This window comes from Leucopleurus acutus (genome assembly GCF_964270905.1).
Source record: "Leucopleurus acutus genome assembly, chromosome: 3".
Lineage (NCBI taxonomy): Eukaryota > Metazoa > Chordata > Mammalia > Artiodactyla > Delphinidae > Leucopleurus > Leucopleurus acutus.
The window spans coordinates 91,874,846-91,894,598 of NC_139145.1; positions in this window are offsets into that span (position 1 = coordinate 91,874,846).

Consider the following 19,753-nt stretch of genomic DNA (forward strand, 5'->3'; position numbering starts at 1 on the left):
GAATTACATTGCTGCATAGTATGTCTCTCTCTCATAACTGGAAAAACTGCATTATCAGCCTATCATCACAGGTAAGTGGTTTTTTAAAAATGTAACAAAGTTTCAATACAGTATTATGAATATGACTATAATACTGTATGCCACAAAATTTTATAATGATTAATTCATTAGTGTATAGGCCAGGCTACTGTGAAGCAATCATATTGATTACACTACCATAGGCTACCATAAAGCAATCACATTGCTGCTTCTTCGTTATCAATGCATGATGCCTGTAAGAAAATATGAATTTATTTTTCACATTATCTCTTCATTTTTGATTTCCACCGTTAGTAATATATATAACATACAGTGTTTTGTATCATAGGAGATGACATTGATATAGGTATTGACAGATGATTCATCTTGTAAACAGATGATATGAACTTCTGGTATGGATAAAAATAGTACAGTACTATAAATGATTTTTTTCATTTTTATGATTTTCTTAATAACATTTTCTTTTCTCTAGCTTACTTTATTGTAAGAATACAGTATATAATGCATATACTATACAAAACAGGTGCTGATCAACTGTTCATGTTACAGGTAAGGCTTCTGGTCGACAGTAAGCTACTAGTAGTTAAGTTTTGGGGAAGTCAAAAGGTGTAAGTGGATTTTTGACTGAGTGGGAGATTGTTGCCTCTAACCCCCACATTGTTCAAGGATTTGAGATGCAACCTAACTAAAATGTGCATTTCTAACAAGGTCACAAGTGATGCTGGTGCTACTGACCCAAGGAATAAAACTTGAGAACCTCTGTACTATAGCACTTAAATTATTTGCCTTTAAATATGCATATCATTATGTATATATTATTCTCCTTGACCACATTGGATTATAAATTTCTGGAGGGTAGGGTTGACTCTTATCCATCATTTAAGTCTCACTATGTCTAGAAAAGGGATTTACATGTAGTAGATGCCCAAATGGTGTTAATCAGAATTGAATTATCATCACTATATTATTTTATGTGGCCCAATTCAAGGGATACAATTCTGCTTTGGCATAAAAGAGTTATTTTACATACATTTTGAAATTAGTATGTTTTTGCCAACTGACTTTTCTTATTTCATGAACTGGGTGACTTTCATACAATCTATTTAGCAAAACATATTACTTATTTTTTGAGGGATATTTGTATATAGCCAAAAACTCTCTCATTAAACTTAGTAGAAAATGTGAAATAATGGGTAAGAGGCAAATAATAATAAACTATACCATGATTATATAAACTAATATCCAAGGAAAATCTTACAAATCCCAGGTATGGCATAAATGCTTTGGCATCTGATATCAAAGGGCAATGGTGTACTTTGACAAAACATCCCCATAATGATGTCTCAGGTGCTGTGCTATGCTCTGCAGACAGCCAAGGGGAAGTTAAAATTTTGATTCACAGGCAGGAGTGATTTATTCTATGTTGACTGTATTTGACAGCAGGTGCCTGGTCTGTAATTTAGCCATTACACGTATTTTTTGTTGCCTCTGAACAAAGCTTGGTAGCTAAAACCTGGGCATAGCACCTGCTAAAGTAATGACATCAAGAGAATAAAGGTCCCAAATTTTGGATAGCAATAAAATAAAAGGAAGAAATCCACTTAGAATAAAGCCAAAATAGCCAGATAGGTATGATGTTAGTTTTTACAGATCTAAAGAATGAGATATATAGAATATAGTAAAGGTTAAATAGTGACTAATCAAGGCAAAATTTTTAATAAACCATATGGAGAATCCCTTTACTAAAACAAGAATGAGTTTTTAGGATCATGACAAAGTTTTTAACTCTTTACTCAATTTATGCCCTAATATTTCTTATATTACTTTTTTTTAATGTATATACATGAAAATGTTCTTTTCAGAAAACTTTTCACAAACCACATTTTCCTATCTAGAGCTTTAGACTCTTAATAAGATCATTCAAGAATCATTCAATTTGATCCTTTAAAATTAAACCTAAATGATGATTGAGTGTTATGTTTTCAGTACACCTGTAGTCAAACTCATGGTTTCTTTTCTAGTTTGTACAATTTTCCATCAGACGCAAGTCTCTAAGGACTTTCTGTAATTTGAAAGACAGCCTTGAGATTCAAATTCAGATTTTTTTTCCCCATTCTAAACCCCACCCAAGACCATTCTAATGGTTCCACCTGAGATAGGATAGTTTTGATTCTAATCACAGACAGCTTGTGCTCATAGTCACGGACAACTGAATCCACTTATGCTGCACATGTAGTATTGCTCTTCTTTTTGATGTCCTGGATCTATGGAAGCTATAACCCTTTATGGTCCATACTCCTTTCCTCTATGCCTTGACTAGTCAAGACTTTTAAAAACTTCAAGTGTTTCTACTCTTTCACCCTAGAGATACTGAAAACAGATGTGATCTCTATTATTTACATTATATCTTCCTTTCTTTTATACAATCCAATTTCTAATACCTGTCAAGATCCTATGAGTTAACACTACCTTGCTATTAGCCTTCTGAAAGAAAATCCCCAACTTACTCTATTTCATGCCAAACCTTGATGTTGCATTGATTGGATTTTTTACTCTTTATTAAACCAATATGTCGATTCCTGATATTCCCAGAAGTGTAGCTCTGATAGAGGTGCCAAACTCATGTCTCCCTCTGTGAAGGCTTTAAAAAAATTTTGAGAGTTGTAAATTGATTTTGGATAAAGTCCAATCTCCCCCAAATATTTTTTTTTTAACCACAGAAATGGCTAAAGCTTAAACCTACAATGGGTATGATGGCTTGTGACTTCCTACTATATCATTTCTAGCCACATGATGTATGTTGGGCTTCTCTCTGCCAATCTCTCCACACACACTCCTGCCATTAAACTTATGTACTTTAGAGTTCATAGGGTGCCACCAAATAAATGCTGTCCAGTCGAGTGATGAACAATGCTGGGAATCAAAATGAATAAATGTCCCAAGTTATGAGCATCGTTTCAACGTGCATCTCTAAGCAAGACAATTGCCCTTTTGCAAAGAAGACACATGCCTTTTAGAATCACATAAAACCTAATTCCTATTCCACTAGGTAAGAGACATTTTTAACATTCAATCCAAAGTAAACTTGACTTGTTGCTCAATTTTTATTTTTTTCCCATGTAATTTTGCATACCAAAAATAAGTGACTTTGAAAAGCTTTTAAAAAGTATGAGTCGCAAAAAACAAGATGTCAAGCTGTATCTAACTCACTGTATTTATAATACTCTGCAAACCTCACTCACACTGCAAAGTGTGGATTTGCCTAAGATTAAATTAATCCCTGTTTACACATATCACATAATTCTATCTCTTTCATCCCAAGGGACAACACAGAGAATTTCTGAGGCATGAGTGAGCATACTAATTTTAGACAAAATGAAGTGTAAGGAACTAAAAAATGTTCTGTTATGATAACAGTAAAATATAGAAAGAACTCACTAATTACCTCTCATTCTCAATCAGACATGCAATTCCATTGAGAAACTTGGTTTCAGATGTACAGTCTGAGGTTATTCAACAAGGACATTTTCACCTCATGAGTTCTCAATTACAAGAAAATATGCCTGAATTTATCAGAATTCATAGCACCCTTTTAAGGAAATAATTTCACTGATGCATGCTAAGTGATAAAATAAGACCCCTTAATATAAAGACTGCACATAAATATAAGAAACTTTTTCTCTAAATTTAAAATAATAATTAAGAAATTATTCAGGAACAAATCAGTAAAAGATGGTTGGGTCCTGTATAAGAGGACTAGAAAGGGAAAGAAGAAAATAACCAGACTAGACAGTATATTATATTCTTAACAAATCACATGATATTATTATGCTATCTTTATTACACAGATTAAAAAGTATACATTTATAAAGGTAGATAAATTTCATACATCGAAAAGCTAGAAAGTAATAGTGCCATCATTTAAAACCAGGTTCCTGTGAACCCAATGCTGGGTTTTCTCTTGTATTTTCCTCATTGTACTAGACACTCTTGGGAAAATGCCCATGACTGTAAAGATGTCATATATTCTATTGTTTAATGTATCTAATTGTTAAATAACTATAATACCAGTATAGCTTTTCTTGTCATTAAATTAATTGTGAGTGTGAAATAAATAGCAAACTGAGAAACCATTATGTTGGTATACATTCATATAAATACAGGTGAATCTAGATTTTTGTTTAAGGAAAATATCACTATATTGTCTCATAGGATAAAAGAAAGAAAAATGGTCCTGAGTTATCACTTGAAAATACAACAAAGGACACTAATAGGATTGTACTTGTAGCTTTATTGTGAATGCTTGGAAGATTCCTTCTGTGATGATTATTGATGAACTTATCTACCCTTTACCTCTCTTCTTAGTGGATATTTAAGGCATACCTGGAAGTTTGGGAGGGTGGGAGATGTTTGGCTCTAGACTCTCTGTCCATCATATCCCGTAAGATTAACACTCTAATCCTTATGATGTTTTCATGAATTTCTAGGTATTTGTATAAGCTGTGAGCAATCAGGTAAATTGTCTAACCACAGCTGTTATTCAGGCAGAAACGAAGAGCTGGCATGTGGCTATTTGGTAAGATAAAGTATTTGGGAAAGGAGCTGAAGAGCATACCAAAAATACCTTTTCCTCCTTCCTACCCTATATACAAATCAATACTAGGAACAAAGAAAGAGTAAAGACAACTCAGACTTCCTAATGTGGATGACTTCTGCATGTTTAGCAAATGTGGAAATGGAACGTTGCATATTTCAGGGCAGGTCAGGTTAATGCTACTTTATTGATCAGGGGTATTTTGTACAGTTCAGAGTAATCCTGTAAAGAGTCTGAGGGGAATCAAAATTTTATTCAAAACTCTACATAGTAGAAAAACTTGGAATTCAGCAGAGTAAAACTGTACAACTCTATCTCCAGTCCCAAGGCTATAATAGTTAAAGCAAGAAATAAAATTATTAACCAAGGAAATTTAACATATAATTGGATTACCTTTAGGCTTTCATTCTCATATATACATATTCAATAGCCTCTACCCTCCTTAAATTGAAGAATTACATTGAAGAATTACAGAGAAGACAGCAATCACTTTAAATGCTATAATCATGATTATTTCAGATAGATAGATAGATAAAACAGTTTAGGTCTATAAACCTTTCTCCCCTTTACAATTGTATTTAGCCTTTTCTGAACCAAACACATCATTTTCAAAGAAATTTTGAAGAATAATGTCTACATTTGTAAAATTCTCATTTTAGAAATTAAAAAAAATAAGGCTCAGCATTTATGTGACTTATCCAAGGCCTATGAGTATAAAGGGACTAACTCATGATCCAGGACCTCTGATTTCTGGTGCAATAAATGTCCCACACCACAATACTGCTTTTCAATCCAAGCTCTATTTTGCATTTATTATAAAATGTTTATATAGAATCATACTTAGTAGTCCAGATTTATACACACTACATTCAGTCTACTACTATATATAATGAAATGCAGTGTCTATTGTTTTTTTGGCCACCTGATATATCTTTATTCAATCTTCTATTCCTGATTGTAAACCTATTCCCCAACCCCCTAGTTTCAGGGTAGACATATTGAGACAAGTTGAACATGAATTAGCACATTTCTCCTGAACACAGAGATTGGTATGGGAGCAGGGGGCACTAATCAGAATCCAGGACTGATTAGAACAGACTGGGGAAGAGACAGTGTCTTTTCTGAGAAAATTACTATCCTGGGAATAGCTAACAACGGTCATCTTCCCAACTATATGGGGGAAACTGCCTGCAAAATAAAGTTGAAAATAGACACACAGAAACAGGAGATGGAAGGGGAGGAGAGTCCTGGTGAGCTTGAGGTTCTAGCGTTACCTTTCATGCCAAGGTTCCTACAGACTTCCCATAGAACTTGAGCTCTTTCATAGTGTTCTTGACTTTTTGCTAAAGCTATTCAAAATTAAAATAAGATTATGACAATGTTTTCCAGGTTCCCCCATGTTATTCCTGATGGTAAATGGAATATGATTGACTTTTTTGACTAAAAGAGTACATGAGACTGTCTTTAGAAAACAATCTGAACACAACATTGCAAATCAACTATACTTCAATTAAAAAAAGGAAAAAAAAAAGAAAACAATCTTAAAGAAAAACTCATTTCATTTCTTGTCTTATTAGAAAATCAAATCCACCTTGTAGGGAAAATTAATTGCTAAAAATAATTTACATATAATTATTTTCACTAAAATTAATGTAATTTTCTGTCCATTTAAAAATTTGACATCCTTACGAAATTGATTTCAATAATTTTCCTTTCTTTTCATTTTTTTTCCTTTCTTCAAGTTTTTTTTGGTTTATTTCAAACTTAAAGATTTCAATATACAAAGCCTGTTGCATTAGGCCTTACGTAAACATGTATAGCTGCAAAACTCTAACCAAAATCACTGATCTAAGTCACTGCTGAAACCTGCCTAGAAGCCTCCAGGATATAAGATAGATAGATAGATAGATAGACAGATCTCCATTATGTATATATATTTGTATTAGGGTTCTCTAGAGAAATAGAACCAATAGAACCTATGATATACATTATTACAACATATATAAATATCATAAGGAATGTAATATTTTAAATATTTTTAAATATCCTATATATTCATTACAAGGAATTGCTCACAGGACAAGTCCCACCATCAGCCATCTGCAAACCAGAGACCCAGGAAAACACATAGTGTAATTCAAGCTTATGTGTAATTCAGTCTGAGTCCAAAGTACTGAGAACCAAGGGAGCCAATGGTGTAAATCTCAATCCAAAAGCCAAAGAAGATCCATGTTCCAGCTCATCCAATCAAGCAGAAAGAACAAATTCCACACCCGCCACTCACTGTTCTATTCAGGCCCTCAAAGGACTGAATGATCTCTACCTACCTTGAGGAGGGCAATCTGCTTCACTGATTCAAATGTTAATCTCATCCACCAACACCCCCATAGACACACCCAGAAATAAATAATGTTTAGTCAAATATCTGGGCACTCCAGGATTCAGTCAAGTTGACATGTAAAAAACCATCACAATATTATTCACTAAAGGGGAGATATCTATATCTATAGGGATATATAGGATATATCTATATATGTAGAGGATATATAGATATCTACAGTGAATAACATAAGGCCAACAAGAATAAATTTGGATGAAAGTGAAGGTCTACATTCATGTTAAAGATAATTGCAACTAAATTAAGCAGAGCTTAGGGTATACCAGACAAAGTAAGCACTTATGTGAAAAAGACTTGTGAAGTTCAAGGAGTTTGGCAAGACAGCAATAAGAAGAGAAGAGAATGAATTAATTTTAAATTAATTTTAACTTGGATTATAAGTACATGAGTAGAATTAGTATTTTATTGTTCACAACTGACATTCTTTAATTCTATATTAATCAAGGGAGTAGAACACCTGAGGGAATATAAAAGGCTGGTCACTCAAAATTGGGAACAAACCTTATATCAAATTAAGAACAAGTATAATTTATTTTTTAATCTTGTAGAGGTATGCAATTATTCTTTTAAATGCCAAGAATTTCACACTCATTGTGGAGTACTAAAACTGAATAACTTTGTAGACATTATGAACACTAACTGCAAACATTACATGAAGGAATGTATAGATAGCTTTCACATGATTTCTTTTTATTAATATTTTCATTAACGTCCTATTTAATACTTATGAAATCACAACAGCATATATTACTGGTTTCACTCTTTGCTTTTTGTAATAAATGCAACAATCAAGACAAATATATTATTGCCTAGAAGCCTCTAGGATATAAGATAGATAGATAAACAGATAGATAGATAGTGATTTAGGTGACTTCACCTAAGTGAAGTCACCTAAGTATTTTTTATTCTACCATCCTTGATAGCTAGATAAATCTACACTCTAAATTGACTCTCCATACCATATCCCTAATGATAATGCTTCCTAATGACGTGCTTAAACTCTACAAATATTCTTCAATGAATTTTTCCCATAAGATAAAGACAAATTTCTTAACTACTTCATTTGCTTTAACCTAGTTCTATTAGATTACTCTTTATAGTGCCATTTTAAAGCACCTTTTTTAATTGATCAAAATTACATTTTTAAAATGAGCTGGAGATAGTCTTAAAAATGTCTGTGAACTAGACAGTCTTAAAAATGTTTGTGAACTAGTAACATTAACTGAAACATACTTTCCATAAGTTGGGAAATGACATTTAATGATATGCCACTAAAATGACAGCTATTAAATTTGTGGTACATTAAAACTGCATAAAGTATGTTTCCATTGATGTTTATATACTGATTCTACCATGTGTACCTGCAAAGTAATTAAACTTTTAAATTACATACATGCGTTTATTAATGTACTTTATTTGAAGGTAGGAAAAAACAAAGGCAGGTCTATAATGAATGAATAATGACTAGAAACAAAATTAAGAGTTACTGTTAAAGAAAATTTTGAATAATTGGATTGTTAAAACCATGGACTAGGCTACCCTGAAACATGAGCTTTCCATCCCTAAAAGTGCTCATAAACAGAGTGGATGCCCTTTGCCAGGAAACTCATGAATGATTTAGAAAGATGTAATAGATAAACTTGAATTTCCCTTTTATTCTCTCAACATTAATATTCTGACTTTATTAAGCAAAAAAAGTGATTATAGCATAAGAAAGAATGGATGCTGAAACATCAGCAGCTATGAAAAACAGCAAGGTTTTGAGTAATAGTGACTTTGCACCTCAATGATCAAGAAACAAGGGTCATAGGGGCTTTTCTAAGACTTTGTCTTGTGAAACCCAGAAAGCTTAGCCACCCCCTCCCTTGTCCTTTCACAGCATGTTTCACATTGCATTGTATTTAACTGTTTATGTGTCAGTCTCTCTCACTAGACTATGACATTCTTCTAGTCAGTCTTATTTACTTTTGAATACCCAGTGTAGTCACCACTGTTTGAAGTAGGTTTCCAACAGTAATTATTAATGCATAAAAAGGTCAAGCCAGTACAAAATGTATACCTCACCCAACCTGTTCTGAAGTCCTAAGTCCTTAATTATTGGGAAGTACTCAGACTGCAGGAAATGAATCAATTGTGCTTGCAAATCAAATTTTAGGTAAACAATATAATAAAAGCTTAAAATTTCAAACAACAAATTTAGGGACTCTCAAGTTTCCCAGATTTTATTCATTTAATATTTGCTCTTACTCACCCTCATATATTATGTTTATTCCTCTCTTATATAGTAAGTATATTATTCATGTTTCCTACTTTACTTTTTTGATAAACTTATTATTTTAGAATAGATTTAGATTATACAGAAAAGTTACAAAGATAGTACAGATAGCTCCCATATACCCTATTCCTAGTTTCTGTTATCTTACATTAGTATGGTACATTTGTGACATTTAGTGAACCATGATCTTTAAATATTATCAAATAAAACCCATACTTTATTCAAATTTCCTTAGTGTTCACCTAATATCTTTTCTGTTCCAGGATCCTATTCAGGGCACCACACCACAGTTAGTCCTCATGTCTCCTTAGATGGCTCTAGGCTGTTGACACTTTCTCAGACTTTTCCTTGTTTTTGATGACCTTGACAGTTTTGAAGAGTGACTGGTCGGTGATTATATAGAATGTCCCTCAATTTGGATTAGTCTGATGTTTTTTTCTCACAATTAGACTGGGGTTGTAGGTTTTGGAGAGGATGAATACAGAGGTAAAGTGCCATTGTACCACATCATTTCAAGGGTACATTCTATCACCATGAGTTAACACTGTTGACATCAACCTTGATCACCTGGCTGAAGTAGTTTGTCAGGTTTCTCCACTGTGAAGTCATTCTTTTCTCCCTTTCCATACTATACTCTTTGGGAGACAATCACTATGGGCAGCCCATACTTAAGGAGAGGGGAGTTACGTTCCACCTCTTTGAAACTATTAGAGACTTTGAAATCTAGCATCTCCCCCCTATCATTTCGATTAGCAGTAGCCTCAGATTAGAAAAATCTGATAAATAATGTAGTAGATCTTTCTTGAGTTTATAAAAGGAATCTCTGGGGAATCTCTTTGAACATCTCTTAAAGGACTACATATTACAGGGAGTGCTCTCTGTACAGACTCTTGAATAAAACTGAACAGGACTGCTATAGGATAGAGACTACAATGACTGCTATGTAAGTTCAGTGCTCACAAGAGTATTACGTGAGATTGAATTCATATCTGTCTTCAAATTTCCTATTCTTATTGTATTTATACAATAAATCAATCTGTCTGTATCCCATGAATGCTATTTCTAGTGTGAGTGTTTGCATGTTTGTGGTGTGTCTATATCTATAACTGCTGTTCAAATGTGAAGTCTTTCTTTTTCTTCTCTGTATATTTTTCTCCCTTTTCTGACTGGCTGACAAATAGAAACAAAGTGTGTGTGTTTTCGTGTGCATCTATAAACTTCTAGACTTAATTACTAACAATTCAAAATACTGATCTACAAATTTGTTTAAGCAGTAATATATATGTATGTGTATAAAGGGATATACATATGTGTGTATGTATACATATATACATAAAATTTAATATTTTCCACAAAATGGATTTTGGTTTTCTTTTACTAACAAAAATATTTTCATTTACTTTCAATCAGTATATTTAATAAAATATAAGGTTCACAATTTCTGATTCACTTTAAATGTTAACTCATTCACTTAAGAAATATTTATCTAGCCCTACCATATGCTGGACACCGTGCTTGATGCTGGGGATAAAATAATGATGAAAAAAGTTTTGGTTTTTGTTCTCTCCAATACACATATATTAGGCCACTTGTAGTTCTACAGGTCTCTTTGCTCAGCTCGTTTTTTTTTCCTACTACATTTCATTTTGGATAGTTTCTACTACTATGTCTTCAAGATCACTAATATTTTTTCTTCCACATCTAATACACCATTAAACCAAATCAGTGCTTTTCACTCATGTATTTTTTAACTTGTGTCTCTACATAAAATGTTCAATCTTTCCTGTGTCTTTCTGAACATATGGGATAGTTATAACTGCTTTAGTACTTGTATGCTATTTCTAACACCCGTGTTAGTTTTGGGTAGATTTGCATTATTCTTTTTCCTCTCCATAATCATATATTCCTGGGGTTTTTTATCATGCTGCAAAATTTTTCATTAGATGATACATGTTGTGAATTTTACGTCATTGGATTTTGGCTAAGATACACACACCCACACACACGCACGCACACCCATCTACCTCTCTGCATATAGATAGATAGATAGATAGATAGATAGGGATATAATTTCTAAAAATATTCTTAGGCTTTGTTCTAAGACACAGTTAAATTACTGGGAAATTTGTTAAGTGGGACCAGAGTAGTGGTCAGTCTAAGGCTAATTACTGTTAAGAGGCAAGTATTCTTCAATGCCCTATGAATTATGATGTTCACAGTCGGACTTAAAAACAGGCACTCTTCTTGGTCCCATGTAAGCTCTGAATATTATTCCCTCTATTCTTTTCAGGTGGTCCCTTTCCTGACTTATCATAGTTTTATCACATGCATTTGTTGATGCATCCACTGACTACTCAACCACTGCAAATTCCATAGCTGTCTTTCTCTATTCTTTCTCGTCTTGGGTACTCTGCTCTGAGGACCGTAGCTGTCTTGTTCTTCCTAGAATGTTTGCTCTGTCTCCTCAAATAAAGGAGTCTGCTGAACACCATGTGAGTTTCCCCTCCTGGCACTGTAGCCTGAAAATTCTTTTAAGGAAGGAAACTGGGCAATCTCAAGTTTACATCATTAGTTTCCCATCTCTCAAATATCACTGTACATTACTGTCTGATGTCCAAAGGCTTGAGAAACATATTTTCATGTATTTGGTCCAATTGTTTACCTGTTCCAGGAAGGATGTGAAAACATTATTAACCAGTTTAACAGTTGTAAAACAATGTACCAAACTCAACTATTTATCTATCACTGCATAACAAATTACCCCCAAAACTCACAGGCTTAAAACAGCGCATCTTTATTATTTCAGTTTCAATCTATAGATTTAATGTAATTTCTATCAAAATACCATGATACTTTGACACAGAACTAGAACAAATAATTCTAAAATTTATATGAAACCACAAAAGACCCCAAATTGCCAAAGCAATCTTGAGAAAACAAAAGCTGGAAGTTTCACGCTCCCTGACTTCAGACTATATTACTAAGCCATAGTAATCACAATAGCATGGTATTAGCACAAAAACAGACACTGATCAATGGAACAGAATAGGGAGTCCAGAAATAAACTTACATACGCATGGTCAATTAATCAACAACAAAGGAGGCAAGAATATATGATGGAGAAAAGACAGTGTCTTCAGTAAGTGGCACTGGGAAAATTGGACAGCTACATGTAAACAAATGAGATTAGAGCAGTTCCTCATACTATATTAAAAAATAAACTCAAAATGGATTAAAGACTGAAATGTAAACCTGAAACCATAGAACTCCTAGAAGAGAACATAGGCAGAGCACTTTTTGACATAAATTGTAGTGATATTTTTTAGGATCTGTCTCCCAAGGCAAAAGAAACAAAAGTAAATATAAACAATAGGATCTAATTAAACTTAAAAGCTTTTGCACAGCAAAGAAAACCACTGACAAAATAAAAAGACAACCTACTGAATGGGAAAAAATATTTGCAAAAGATGTAACTGATAAGGGGTTAACATCCAAAATATATAAACAGCTCACACAACTCAATTTCAAAAAAACAACCCATTTAAAAAATGAGCAGAAGGCCTGAATAGAATTTTCGAAAGAAGATATACAGATGGGCAACAGGCACATGAAAAGATGTTCAACATCACTAATCATCAGAGAAATGCACATCAAAACCACAATGAGGTATCACCACACACCTGTCAAAACGGTGATCATAAAAAAGTTTACAAATAACAAATGTTGATGAGGATGTGGAAAAAAGGGAACCCTCTTTCACTGCTGGTGGGAATGTAAATTGGTGCAGCCACTGTGGAAAACAGTATGGAGGTTCCTTAAAAACTAAAAATAGAACTACCATATGATCCAGCAATTCCACCCCTGAGTATATATTCAAAAGAAATGAAAATACTTATTTGAAAAGATATATGCACTCCAATGTTTGTATCACATTATTTATAACAGCCAAGATATGGAAGCAACCTAAGTGTCTATCAACAGATGAATGGGTAAAGAAGATGTTATATATTTATACAATGGAATATTACTCAGCCATTAAAAAAAAGAAATTCTGCCATTTGCAACAATGTGGATGGACCTAGAGGCTATTATGCTTAGTGAAATAAGTCAGACAGAGAAAGACAAATACTGTTATCACTTACATGTGGAATCTAAAAAATAAAACAAATGAATGTATATAACAAAATAGAAACAGAGTCGCAGATATAGAGAACAAAAGAGTGGTTACCGATGGGGAGAGGGAAGGATGGAGGGGCAAGATGGAGTGGGGGATTAAGAGATACAAATAACTATGTATATAATAAATAATCAACTAGTATATATTGTACAGCATGGGGAAATATAGCCATTATTTTGTAATAAATTTAAATGGAGTATAATCTATAAAAATATTGAATCATTATGTTGTACATCTGAAACTAACAGAATACTATAAATCAACTATACTTCAATTTAAAAGGAAAAAAAACAAGAGTCACAGGGAACATTTTGGACTAGAGAAAATATAATGATTCGAGTTATTATGCAAAGATACACATATCTAAAATTCATTGAGCTGTACATTTAAGATTAGTGCACTTTTATGTTTACTTATTATATCTCAATAAAAATTTAAATTATATCAATTAAATTAATAATAAATTAAAATAAAGCTCCCAGGTGAATATTATAGTTGTTCACAAAATTGAGAACCACTACTTTAAATATATGGCTTTCAAGCACAGCTATGTATTGGAATTGCCATGGGGAGGTTTTAAAAGCATTTGAGCCTCATAAAAATTAATTAAATCAGAATCTCTGGGTATAGAGCCCAGGCATAGGTATTTTATAAACATTCCCATATGATTCTAAGTGAAACCAGGTGGAAATGGTTGAAAACCATTTCACTAGATATATTATACTCCCCAGTGCCCCAAATTATTCTTGGTTTGTACAGAATAGCACTCATAGGATAAAACTATTTGTTGAAAACAAATGGATAAATTAATAAGTCAATAGTTAATTGACTTTGGTTACTTTGCTTATGCAATCAATAAACCATCTTTTTTTGTATAGTCATTGTTTTGGCAGAAAGCAATATAACCTCTACTTAAATTTCAGAGGTCAGGGTAAGTGTCACAGGCTTGGCAAGATTTAATACTGAATTTGGATTCATTCTAAATAAATTCAAACGAAACTGAACAGGAGAATCTACATGGAACAAATTGAGGAAAGTATACTACTAGATTTGAATACTGACATGTATTAACATATGACTTCAGTTAAATATAAAACTTCTTTATAAAAGTTACCAGTTTTCTACACATTTCTGTCACATTCTCCCAATAAGCAAACATAAAAATAGCAGGTACCATTTATTGAATACCTACATGACAGACACAGGGATAAGTGTTTTCTAGACATTATCTCATTTAATCTTCACATATACTCCAAAAACCTATAATGTAAAATTATTATTGAGTTTTTTAGAAATGAGAGAATGGAAGCTTCATAGTGTTTATGATACTTAATCCAGGTAACCACATATAAGGTGTACAAGATGGGATCACCCAGATCAATCTAACTCTGAAGCCCTGCTTAACTCTGTTACGCAAGAGCCCTTGGTTCTACTTAAAATCAAGTCTCTGCACTCCTGTGATGTTATCATTATGATGCATTTATGTCTTTTAAAAAAGCATCTTTATAAGTGCCTTTATAGTCTTCAAGTTTATCCAAGAAATAAATAAACTTGGTGTGACAGGTGTAGCAATTTTACCAACAGCTAATCTGGAAAATCTCTTTACATGTTAAAATATATAACTGCCATTCCTTATGGCTCACTCCTGTTAACACATCAACACCACTTCCTCTTATAACTTCATGTTCTTTATTTTGCAAAATACCATTTCAATTAAAAATAGTGGCTAGTTGCCAGTTTCAAACAGCAGTAATTGCTTGTCTTGCAAATTGAATACACATAACAAGAATGATTTGAAGAGGAGAAACATAGCCTCCTTTAATCTTTATTTTATAAGAATAACTTAGCCCCCACCAAAGTGAAATTCAGTGGCTATCATAGTAAAAAATAAATGCCTTTGAAATTCACCGAATTATATGTTGCATTATTTAATAATCAAATCAAATACATAAATTTTTCTTCATTCCATGTCTGTTTTTCCTATTTAATTTAAAAGTTCTAGATGAATATAGAAGTATTATAGTATGTTATATAATTTTTAAATTATGTACTTTTGTAATAGAGAAAAACAAATCTGACTCCATATTGTACCTGTTTTTACTTTAACCTTTGTATTTGATTGCTTTTGTTACAAGTTAATCACTAAAGGAATGTTGCCTACAGCTTATAGTGTATATAATGGCCCATCTCCAGGAACCCTGCCTCCCATGCCTGAGCATTAAGCTCAAATACCTTTATTTAAGCTCACAGGAAACATCCTGACCAGGCCCATCTATGAATGCCTGCAAGAAGGAAGAAATTAACACATCCTCTCCAGAGTCTGGCTGGACCCAGGAAATATTTGCAACAACTTATCACCTTTTTTACTTTATTTCCTCACCTCCCTCTCTTTGCTCTATGGAAGAAAATAGCATCCAAAACCAGGCAAGACAGTTCCTTGGGACACAAGTCCCTCATCTTCTGGATTTGCTGGCTTTCTGAATAAAGTTGCTATTCCCTACCCCAATACCTTGTCTCTCAATTGATTGGCCTGTCGTGCGGTAAGCAGCATGAGTTTGAACTCAGTAACATTTTCAGTACCATTTCCCAGATGAAATCAGTGAGTATATACAATCATAGCCAAACTTATGCAATAGGATATTTGCAATTTGGTAGTGAAGCATAGGAATCAGGGAAAACAGCTAGGTTTTGTTAAGATTGTTAAAAAACAAGATATTCGGGAGTTCCCTGGTGGTCCAGTGGGTAAGACTCCACGCTCCCAATGCAGGGGGACTGGGTTTGATCCCTGGTTGGGGAACTAGATCCTACATGCATGCCGCAACTAACAGTCTATATGCCACAACTAAGAAGAAGTCCACGTGCTGCAACTAAGAAGAAGTCTGCACACCGCAACTAAGACTGGGAGCAACCAAAATAAATAAATATTTTTAAAAAAATATATTTGAGATTGACAATTGAAGGTCTACTCCCCATATTAGGCTTATCTTTGTATCTCAGCAGAAAGCTGAGAACATTAGCGTGCCCTGTAATTATGATATTAGTTAATTATAATTAATGGACAAATATGGAGTTACCAGGGGTCAAATTCTCAGCTATACAAGTTGAGAACATCATCAAGGTATTGTTTGCTGTTTCTTTGTTTTAATTTTGTTCTTTTTTTTTTAGTTTTTCAATTCCTAAATGATATTAAATTTCTTGGGAAATGGAACACATAAGAAATCTTTAAAAAGACCTATTTAAGCTAAATTGATAATTTGTTAATAGCTACTATACATTTGTATATAACACTTCCTCCTGGTGTGTAGGTTCATCATAAAAACCAAATTACATAAGAGAAGCTGTCCATTAATCATAGAATAATAAGAAGAAATTTTGCTATTGCTTGAAAGATAGTTCCATCGGGCTAGTGTTTTATCCTTTATATCTTCAGAGACATATATACCTAGAATATAATCAGTATTGGTCATTGGAAGCCTTAAGACGTTTTCCCCCAGCAGTGCTGGAAAAACATAACATTCTTGGTACTAAGGGCTTCTTTTTCAATATCTCTAAGTAGGCAATAGGATTTTTTCTCATCACAATATTCTTTTAACAATTGCCATATTATAATTATCTAGACATCAGTTTTTACAGTATTAGTTACAATTTCAGTTACGATTTTGGAAACAAGAGGCATACTTACAAATCCTTTCCCAGGATGAAGTACTACAATCTGTCAGTCAGTCATTAATTCAAGAAATATTCTGTAGTGGACATTTGTGATTTCTTCCACAGTAGTAATTCCTGCTTTTCTAATAGCCCTCAGTTTCCATGCTAGGAGCCATATGGTTCCAGAAAACCTTACTACAGTGGTAAAGCATATGAGCTAGGCTAAGCCAATCAGGTAGCCTATCACTAAGCATATGACCATGTAACCCTTGCCTAACTAACTATTGAGAATCTCTTTTGCTATAGAGTGTGTATTATATGGATAAAAGACCTGGAACTCCTGTAGCCATTTTGCTTTCATATAGGAAACTAGTCAGAGGATGGAAACAATACATGAAGGAAGGCAGAGTGAAAAGACACAGAAAATTGTAGAAAAGTAAAATGAGACCCTGATATTATAAACCTCTGCATCAAACAGCACCTAAACCTGAAGGCTTCTGGGATTACAACTGCTTCACAGTTGTACAACTGTGCAGCCCCTCAAAGTCCCACTCTCAAAAGGGACCCCCCAGATTTGGTTTAATGCTCTTGTGTTGCCTTCTAGAAATTCTTAATAATTTTATCTTAGGACCTGTGTTGCTAAATGAAGTCCTATGAAACAATGGAGTGAGTCTACGAGCAAAGAAGATATACGTAGCAACAACCAGCACATGTGGGGCAGTCCCGAATTCTTGGGACTCTGTGAGTAAAACCCAGTCAGGACCTGGATACAGACTGGTAGAAGCAGCAGCCAGGGCAGCAATGGCTCTGGCCCAGCAGAGAAGAGGTGCTCCTGGTGGGGTCAGTACATGGGGGCTGGCTTGCCTGTCTCTGTACCCATCCCACTGGCATATGCACAAATGTTAACTCTGGGAACTGCCAGAACTGTCGACAGTAAACTACAAGTAAATAAAACAATATTCGTGGACATTGCAATAAAACATATTATGAAATTATTAAAATCTGTCAAAGAGTTTAGAAGCTCTGGTTTTGAAAAACTGCTGCAACCCGCAACATTGCAAAGCAAATATCCACAGTCTTAGGGAAACAGAAATTAAATTTAAAGGTAATCACGTCACAGTACCGTTGTCAGGAGATAAGCTTCCACACGGTGGTTAAGAGACCAAGGCTTTTTTGCATCCTGTGCTCCACCATTTCTCCAAGTCCTCTTCTGAATGGTCTGCAACTACATAAGAGCATAAGGAAGAAAAGAATATGGACGATTCCATGAGAGATTTTACAGGCTATATCTGGCAGTGCTGCTCAAAACTTCTCGAATTTTGCTGATTAGAACTCAGTCATATGGCCCCAACAAAGGCAAGGTAATGGGAAATGTAGGACAAGAGTGTTGCAAGTTAGAAGGGGATTCAGATATTGGTCAGCACCACCACTTTTTTTTTTTTTTTTTTTGCGGTACGCGGGCCTCTCACTGCTGTGGCCTCTCCCGTTGCGGAGCACAGGCTCCGGACGCGCAGGCTCAGCGGCCATGGCTCCCAGCCGCTCTGCGGCACGTGGGATCCTCCCGGACCGGGGCACAAACCCGCGTCCCCTGCATCGGCAGGCGGACTCTCAACCACTGCGCCACCAGGGAAGCCCGAGCACCACCACTTTTGACCCATGATGCTTATGCAAAATTAAAGTTCTCCCCTTTGGGGAAGAGTATGGGTTGTGAAGCATTACCATCCCCACATTCAGATCTGGTGACTGTCTCCTATTCCCATGTCTTTATACCTTTTCTTATTCATCCCACTGTAATCTGACTTCTATCTCTACTATTTTGATGAATACCTTTTATCAAAGTCACAAACGACGTTTTCTCTGTTTTTTTTAAACATGTCTTCTCCCACCCTCTGCCCCTAATTCTCTGGACTCCGGGCTCCTCCCAGCCACTGGCTGGTGTCCATCCAGACAAAAGCCTCCTCCTCTCATTGCGATATTCTCGATGCTCTTGGGGCCTCCCCGCCTCTCATCTGCTAGGAAGCCCCCTCAGCCCAAGACCACCGTCCTCTAAACGCCCTCCTGCAAGCGCCCGGATGCTCCTGCCCCGGGCGCCTCAGCTCCCTGCCAGCATTTCCCCACGCCGACGCCTTTGGCTCGGTTTTGGCCCCTCGGTTTTGCCCCAAGACCTCCCTGCCAAAGTGCCCCGCCACACACACGCAGCCTTCGCCCGTCTCCCCTAAACGCCGGCCTCCGGCGCCCAGTCCACTCACCCGGAGAAGCGTCGCGCAGCTGCGGCTGTCCGGCCTCCGGCGGCAGCAACCGGATTGCCGGGCGGAGAACGAGCGCCGCCTGGTGGCCAAAGAAGCCGGGGTCGCGCTGGGGTCACGCGGCCCCGCACCTGTGAGGCGGTGCAGCTGCGCTGTCACAAATGACCTCTTAATTACAATCCTCAAGGTGCAACTTTCAGCGTTTAATTGAAATAATAGTACATTTCAGCTGATTCTCCCAGTTAGATTCAGTTTCACCTTCATCTATGGTATTTTCATCTTGTACTCATCACCGTTATGGAACTCAACACATTGTATTTTATATGTCTTATATTGACTCCTAAACCTCCAGGACAATTTCTTTTCAATTGTGTAA